The following is a 9,526-nucleotide window of genomic DNA, read 5'->3' as shown; positions in this document are numbered from 1 at the left end:
AGGGAGTGATGAAGGGTAGGGTAACAGCTACTGTGCTGAGAATTGTGCAAAATACACAACTTCTGACATTTTTACAGTAAAACAGAAGAAGCATTAGGTTTCCCCTGGTGATTCTGTCCTTGTCACGAATGTCTGTAAATTTCCTTTTTTGACAGATAGTTGTTAGATTAGGAAAGACAGTTGGCAAATATGCCCCTTCAGATTTAAATGGTAGATAACATTTGAATTGAAAGTGGGCACAAGCACGTTTCAATAAGATGACTTTAAGAAGGTTTATCTTACCACTTTTTTCAGCAATAGATTTTTCTAAGCTTTTCTTCTTTAATCCTAATAAAAACAGCTGGAAGTAGTCTGGTTATCTACAGTATTACTAATTACAACCTACTCTATGTTTCTGTACACTAATTAATTGTATTAGGCAAACATACTGTTAAAATCCATTCGGCTTAAATTTTAACTATCTTTAATTTTATAGGACTTGAGAACAGTTTTGCAGCTTTTGAATAATGTAAAATACCAAGCAAGATGTCAAGTTTGCCATATGATGCTTCATGTTTTCTTTCCAGGATGAAAGTTTTCTTGGATTTCCAAATTTTCTATAGCTCTTGCAAGGGAGATAATTTAAGGCAGAAAATTAATCCATATTTTACAAAGTAAAAAAAAAAATGGAGTGGAGATTTAGAACTTCAAGTACTGGTTATTAAAATGATCACATAATTCTTATCTTTCTATGTAGAGTGAAGAGTTGGGGTGCAACTATCTAAATATAGGAAAGTCCCATATTTACCTCACTTATTTTGTTTAAAAGCTTGCTTACTTCCCTCCTTGAATGTCATGATCTGGGCTTCCCTCCATCAGGGCCAAGATTACTTCTTCTGAGGTGTAAAGTGAAGTATTCAGCTTTTCGAATGTAGTGCCTTTTTCTAGCTATCTCTCAGTATTTCATCTTTGTAGTGGAATACCAACAAATCCCATAATAACTGCCTGAATTCCCAGAAAATGACACACAGCAGAAATTTTAAAGCAGCCTATATGATGCCCTAAAGTGCAAGTTGCTAGTGTTTATGTTTGGTACTATTCTCCATCATAAAAAAAAGAGAGAAAATACTTGGAATTAAAAGTACCTGACTTTGACCTTCCCTTGAACAATCCTTGAGGCATTATTATAATTAAGGGGACTGACCTTGAGGTTCTTTCATTCCTCCTAGTTTCCAAATAGGTTTTTTTTTTGCATCACAAAAGAAAGGGAAAGTTTGGAAATTAGTAATAATTAACATATACACTTCTTCCTGCCATTTCTTATGTCTGGCTGCCAAAGTACTGCACTGAATAAAATGAGACAGTATTGCTCAAAAGACACAAATGTTGAAATTAATATAGTACAGAGTCTATATTACATGCAAGAGGCGGTAGCATTAAAACGGAGCTATCAGCCCATAGCGACTGTGGAGGTATTTCCTCATGTTATTATTATTTTTTTTTTGGTAATTTAAAATTTCTAGCCACATTAAAACTGTAAAACAGGTGGAATTAATCTTTTTTACTTCTTTTTTTTCAATTACAGTATTCTCTCATGTTATTTTAATATGAAATGGTATGAGCGGCAATCTAGAATAAAAGGACTGCCCCTGAGGAGATCCCTGTACTATAAACAGAGGTATGGCTCTGCTATTGCTGTTTGCAAATATTTTTTTTTAAAGGGGATTGTACTTTTCCAAAAGGATGATGTTCCAGAAAGATATTGATTGAGAGAATTAAAAATGAAGTCCTTTATTTTTGTGTAAAGTAGCAGGTGAAAAGATGAATACTCAGTGATAAATGTTTGTCGATTAGAATAGTGTTTTGTTACCTGGACCTACTTAATTTTTCTGTCTCTGTTGCAATTATTAAATGAAACAATCATTGTCTTATTTCTTTCTTTCTTTTTTTCTTACCAAATTTTGTCCAAAATATTAAGACACTAAAACTCTGTTGAATAATATGGATGAGATGGCTTGTCTGGAAGTTCCACATCCCTTTAGGAGGTTCTAGAAAGAGACTTAAGTCACATTTTTCTTTCTCTTCAATTTGAGGGGGAGATGTGGAGTAGGTTACTTTGATCATATAGCAGGGGATCCTGTGGTCTGTTGTACCATTCACATTGGGAAATTAATGTAGTTCACTTCAGCTTCATATCAATCAACTCTGGGCAGTCCCAGACTATGCCCTAGATAGCTCTAGCCTCTGAGAAGTGAGTCAGTCAGATAATTACCTTCCCACTCACAACCCATTTCACAGATTGAGTCCTGTGAACGATAGTATTTCTTCCCATTGTGGGTATAAATGGCACTTGCCACTTGCTGAGTTGGAGGGCCAGAGTTGAAGGGGGTGGAAGTAGGGGGTGGGGTAGCTGTGAGGTAGTTCTTTAGTCAAGGCCACCCAAGTATTCCCTGCTGTTTCTGGACTCAGCCAAGGATCCTGATGAGAGAGAAGAAGGTGTGGGGAAAATGTGCTGAGGGATTTCAAAATGTCGCCCTGCACTCAGGCTGTTCTTGTGGCAGTGGTGTGGAGTATGGCACAGCTTTTAGGTACTTGAAGTTGGGGGAAAGCAGCATGGGGTTATGAAAAGAGCTTGGAATTTGTAGTCACTGGGCCAGTACCTGAGTTCCGGCTGTGTAACTCTAAGAAAACCACTGCACCTCTCTGAGTCCTGCCTACTTTACAGGGCTATGGTGAACATCTAATCCAACAACAAACTTCCAAGCATTTTCTAAAACCACAAAACACTAATCAATTATTAGTTATTTGTGTGAGAGTTCAGAACTAGAAAAGTTGATTGAGCCATCAATATAAATGTGAGAATGAAAGTCTGAGAAAAGTGTTATAAGATTTTTGGCCAGTTTAACTCTTTAAATTATCCTATTTTATAAACCTAAATTGTCTCATATCAGTTTTGCTTCTCCTATTGTTGACCTTCCTTAACAGTCTTTCCCCTTGATGGTGAATTTAGACTCTTCCCTTACAAAGCCACAATCCCTGCAGGTAGACTCTACATTGATTTGTTCAAAAAGAGCCTTTTACTGTTCATCCCTGTCACTTTGTCCTCTTACTGCATGGGGGATCTCTTCCTGAGTCTCCCAAGTTAAGCTGAGGAACCAGCCATTCTAGCTGGCCCACTCTGCCCTGTTACCTGAAAGGATCTGCTCAGCACTGTGGGGACCCGGGAAAGATTTACTTCGAAGAGGGAATGGAAATCTATGGAACTCTCAGTCATACTGGGATAACAATGGCGGAGATTCCCACCTCATGGAAGGCTCTCAGGAACTATGGCTGTGGCTGGGCTGGGGAGAAGGTGGTCGGAGAGGTACGGTCCTCCTGGCGTACAGGTGGGGAGGAAAAATGAAGATGAGAATGGAGACTTAATACTCACTTCCATAATTATAAAATTTAGGTTTTGTCTCTTTATTATTCAGGATGTAAATCTTACAAATTTTAGTGATTATTTTCAGTGGGTCAAATAAACAATTGGGAGTGGGGGCAGGAAGCACTGAAAAATATGAACTACAACTAGATTAAACTGTCTACCATATATCACTTGAAACAGCCATTTCACTTCAAACTAGGACTTTCGTCACATCACATGCAACAATTTGTTATGTTATTTTAATGTCAGATTTCTGAAAACATCATAAATCTATAACATAGACTGAGTATTTAAAATTGCTAAGCAGGGAGAGTTTTCTGTACAAAAACAAAACAAAACAAAACAAAACCTGGGATATACGAGTGAACCACAATAAAGGCTATAGCTATAAGCATAGACTCTTAGAAATAAGTTAGAAGAATAGCTATTTTAATCCCTGTCATTTTTACATACTATGAAGATTCAGAGTGGTATTATTTGGCAGGCAGTATTATTTGAAGGCAGGTGTTAGACATGCAATTATCATAAAGACTCTATGAGGCGGATGACCACATGATACAAATTTATCTTTATTCTAATGTAGTTTATAGAGTTTTTTTTCTGACAAATTACACTACACTTTATGGAAATGTAACATTTTGTATGAATGGGAAGGATAAGCCTGGTTGCATGCTAATGAGGGAGACAAAGTAGCCTCACTCTTATTTGCAACTGGCCCAGACCTTTCCATTAGCAAATTAAAATCTGTTCAAATTTATTTACTAATATATTAGGAGAAGCTTCAGGCTAACCCCTTGACCTGTATTATATAGCAAACAACTGTAGCAGTGAAAATAATTAATAGCATGTAATGCACCTCCTGTTTATTTCTTCTTCATGCCCAGGGGTCAGCTGTATAGTGGGTTTGCCATCTGCATTCAGTTACAAGGGTATATTTACTTAAAATTTATCAATTATAGTTTTAAATGGCTTTCCTTAATTGCAGTCTTCTTATTCAAGAGTGATACATATCATATATGCTTTGTGTTTATTTCTATATTATATCACCTGCTCCTGACCAACTCTGAGAGAAGCCTATTCTTTTGAAAATAGTATCCCCTGAAGCCTGTTATGTTGTTTGTGTTTACTGCATAATCACGAGAGCCATGGCTTTGTTCGTCCTCATTATACCAATACTGAACTGATCGGTGTTCGCTCTCTATATCTAGGAAAAACCTTCTTCTCTCAATTACCTTGTGGATCCTTAAAAGAGAGATTTGGTTGCTAATGGATCTGAAATTTGCAATGCGAATGTCAGAGTCTACAAGTAGATGAGTGGACTAGGCTTTGCTGACCTCTGCTGTCTAATTTTAAAAGTCAATTCTAGTTTTGCTCGCTGCAGAGTTGTTTTCAGGCATTATTGAGTGTCTCTTTCTACTGATAAAGCTAATCACAGTTTAGAGCAGTGAAAATGAAAGTGCTGCTGGGATAGCAAATGCACGTTGATGGTACCAAAAGGACATGGTCTGTGCCTGTCTCATTCAAGAGCCAAACCCATGCATCCTACACAAATGTAATTCAAAATTGGGGGCCACGAATTCTTACACATACAATGTTATTCTTTATCGTTGTAACTTTTTCAAAACGTTATCAGAAAATTTCCCAATATCTCGTTTGTTCAGAATAATATGTGTTCTGGGATGATTTTATGATGAGAGCATCTTCTAGGTAAAAGTAAGGCTCCAAGAGAAGAGGTGGAAACGGAATTACAAATTGTGAGAATGATTTGGAGTACAGAGGTACAGAGTAGCTGGGTGACTGGGACATGTCTCATTTCTGTTTGACAAAAGTGAAAAGTGAATTTGTTTATGTTTATGATCCCAGGGAATTTCATCCTCCTTTTTAAAATTCCATGGGTGTAGTTTTTTTTCCTGGTTGTCATTTACCTGCTTGAGAACTTAGAAGCAATCATAAATTGGGGTGATGAAAGATCAGGGCAGGTTCTTAGATGAACTCTCTGTAGCATCCATCATGTTGGTATCCCCACATTTCTACATGCCAAAAAAGTAGGGCCAAGAAGATTTGTTGTTTTTCTTGTCCGCTCAAGCGTAATCCTGTGGTAGGATGAGAATAGTTGTGGCTCTGTTTCCTGTTTCTACATAACCCAGGCTGGGCAGATGCCTTGAATCCCAGTAGTCTCTTCTATTTGTTTAATGGTCTAGGTCTACTGCGATCTCCCAAATAACCTATGAAGTAGCGGCAACAGTTGTCATTCACCTGTTTTACAGATGATCAAACAGAGAAATAAAACAACATGGGTTAAAACATGGATTGAAACATGATAGATGTAGAATAGAACCCGAACCCACAACTTACTTCAGCTCTGGAAAGACTGAAATCAGAAATCTTCATGAAATTCAAATCATGCACTAGCACCATCCTTTCCCTGGAATCCCCATTCTTTCCTTACTTTCTCTTCTTACTACCCTCCTACTCTGTCCCCAAATTCCTGGCCAGTGCCTTTTTATCCTTTTCCTAGCCTCCCCTATGGCAGCCACTTGCAACTCTTTCCTTGACTCAAAGCACAAATAGCCACAATGTGCCCATACGCCTCCTCTTCTAAAGTGAAATTAAAAGAATTGTTTATGAGAAATGAATCTTTTGATATCAAATCAGGGTAAATTGCTGTGCTGATAGTGGAACTGCTTTTGTCTGTTAGATTTAACTCCCTTTTCAAAATGGTTATCAGCTTTTTATATACCTGTAGGATCAAGGTCTTTATTGAGAGCTGGCATAGAACTATAGACTCTCAGGTTGTTCCTTAACAGGTTGTATTCAGTTTTTTGATTATTCTGACTGAATGCTTTCTCTGCAGCAATAAACTAGACCATTGTTTATAGTACAGAGGTTTCTGCCTTCAGGGTTATACCAGGTGTTTACTGTGGATTGAATAAATAATATCTTGGAATGTTACTTGGCCTTAAAAAAGAATGAAATTTTGCCACTTGTGACAACATGGGAAGAAGACCTAGAGGATATTGAGATAAGTGAAGTAAGTCAGACAGAGAAAGAATACCATATGATTTCACTTATATGTGGAATCTAAAAAACAAAACAAATGAACGACAAAAAAAAACAACAACAAACAGAAACAGACTCATAGACACAGAGAACAAATTGATGGTTGTCAGATGCGCAGGGGTTTAGGGGGCTGGATGAAAAAGATGACGGGATCAAGGAATACAAATTGGTAGTTACAAAATAGTCACGAGGATGTAAAGTACAGCAAAGGGAATCCATTCAATAATAATGTAATAACTATGTATAGTGCCAGATACGTACTAGACTTATTGGGGGGGATCGCTTTATAAGTTACATAAATGTCTAACCACTATATTGTACACCTGAACCTAATATATTGAAGGTCAACTGTAATTGAAAAAAAAAATTAAATATCTGAGAAAATATACTGTAGCTTTAAAAATTTATGTGAATACTGTTGTGCTTAAATACAAATTCATTTAAAAATATTGACTTTACAGTAGCAGTTTATCAGTTAAGAGTTTCTAAATGAACAGATACTTCAATCATGTGGAAGTCAATGAAACATTTCAGTGTTAAAACGATATCCTGATAGGAAAGAAAAGAGATAATCTATGGCAAAAAGAACTGAGCTGGAATTCAGAGACCTGAGTTCTAATTGTGTCTCAGTTATAAATTCTGGATCTGTTACATACTGAGTGATTTGGATAAGTGAGTTGTTCTCCAATCCTGTATTTTCCTGGTCTAAAAAAAAATTATTTATCACTAAATATTTACTGTGATTCTATTATACTGCTAACATGTATTCATTACTTATCAATATGCCATTCATCAGCCTTTTTAACATTCACAGTGGCCCTGTCATAATCTCTTTTTCAGAAAAGGAAAATGAAGCACATAAGATGAAGGTATTCATTTTTTCCTATTACGGTATTATAGAAATTTTTTTAAAAAAGATCTTTACCTCACTTAGAATTCACTATGGCATGCAGTTGGGATTTCAGTTAATTTTATTTTTCCACATAAAGTTGATTCTGCAATTACTATTTACTGAATCTTTTTATCACTTGTTTTAAATTCAACCTTAATGATATTCTGAATTCCTGTACATACAGGATCTGCTTCTGGACTCTTGTGGTCCATTGATCTATTTTCCTCGTCCTGTGCCGTTTCACTGTTTCAAGGACTAGGTTAAAATGTTTTGATATTTTGTAAGACATGTGTAACTTCTTTATTTATCTTAATATTTTCCAGAGGTTAACAAAAATCTAGATCATTTTTGCCCATTTCTCTTCTGGAAGAATAATTAGGCTGAGATTTTCAGGTATAATGAGAAAAATGTATTGGATTAAAATTAGTTTGTGGAGAACAGATTTTTCCAGATGATAGATGTCTTCATTTATTCCCATCATCTTTTAGTAAGCTATTATTGTTGCATTCATGTAGGTCTTATGTACTTTGTATTAGGTTCATTTTTAGAGGTTATTATTATTGCTGCTGTGAACAGGTCGAGCTAGCTTTTGAATAATGGGTAAAATTTTGATTTGGGGAACAAAAGTAATGCAATTGAAGGCTTAGTGAAGAAAATTAAGCATGTAGTTTCTGGAAGAAGGTAAGGGTTAATTATTAGATGGTAATTATATGAATGACTCCCTATCATCTCCGGGATAAATTTTACTGATAATACTTATCTCTTTGATAAGGTTATTAGGAAAGTTTTTGAAATGTGTAAGTTATATGAAAATTAGTCTTCTAGTTTAATGTAAAATAAGAATTGTTGATTGAGGACTATTTAAGTGTTAGATGAGCATATTCTGACACCTTGTGGTCATTTAAGGGTATGTGTGATGTAGTTCCACTGGTTGAAGTGAAAGGATATAGATTATCCACAGAATCCTATTTAGAACTAAAAACTTCTTGTTTTACATGTAAGGAAAGTGAGACCCAGAGAGTAAATAAATGGACCTTGCCCAAGCTCACACAGCTTCTTAGTAACAGAGCTGGGATAGTTTTTTCTGACCTCTTGCCTATTGCACTTTTTACTATATCATGGTCTAGTTGGTGATTTCTTAAAATTATAGAAAAAAAGAACTAAAATAAAATTATTATAATTTTAAAACCAAGACAGACATCTTTACATAATTTTGATGTCATCTTTGAGGAATTTAAATCATTTATGCATGTATGTGTTGGGGTGGTGGTGTTTTCTGTGGTCGGGAGTGGGGTGTAGGGCTGTTTTCTGGGTGTTTCTAAAGCTGGTCAAATTGTAAATCCTAAAAGATTTAGTGATTTCAACTCATTGCAGTGGATATACACAATTCTTTGAGCAACAGGGACCTAGAATATTTTCAAAGCTATTCACAGGGTTTTCTTATTGCCCAAGGAGGCCTGCATTGTCCAAGAATGAGTCCATACGCCTGTTGCTCTCAGTCATTGGAAGTGTAGTCTCAGAATGTAGTTATGAATTCAGAGCATAGTACCTGGGGCTGTTGGTCATTTTTACTCTTTGGGGATGGAATTTGAATGGTGCGTTTCGTTTTCGTTATCACCGGTCCTTCCATTACTTTGCACAGGTCTACTTTTACTTAAGGGTCCAGGGAGTTGCTCCTCCATGGTTTCAATTGACATTTTTCTGAGAAAAAGGAGATTAGTGGGATGAACTACAACCCTAGTCATTGCAGTTGACATTGGGATCACAACTGGTACTCATCCTCTCCCTCCTCCACTATTCGTTCTGAATTCACCTCACTCTCAGCAGTCTCCTCAGCACATCTCGGTAGCTTACCCGGTAGTGTGACCCATACCTTCATTCTTAAATGGTCTGAAGCCTTGGAAATCAGATCCTTTTCAGTCTGACATTGCTGTACTTGTCCATTCACAGTTATAATGGGGCAAGAGTACCTAAGTGAATCACCTGGATTCCACACCTAATCTTCCTGGACCCCTTATGTAAAAGCAGTCCTACCTCCTCTTGCTGATAAGAGTCAATTATCCCTGCCAGTATTATGACTCCTTTTCTTGCCTGCTGGTCCATTGGCACAAGGAATCCAGAGCTCTGACCTGTAGTTCCATCAGCTCTGACTGTAGTTCAATGAGAGCCTT

This window comes from Pteropus alecto, unplaced genomic scaffold, assembly GCF_000325575.1.
Source record: "Pteropus alecto unplaced genomic scaffold, ASM32557v1 scaffold139, whole genome shotgun sequence".
Classification (NCBI taxonomy): Eukaryota; Metazoa; Chordata; class Mammalia; order Chiroptera; family Pteropodidae; genus Pteropus; species Pteropus alecto.
Note: the sequence above shows the minus strand (reverse complement) of the source record.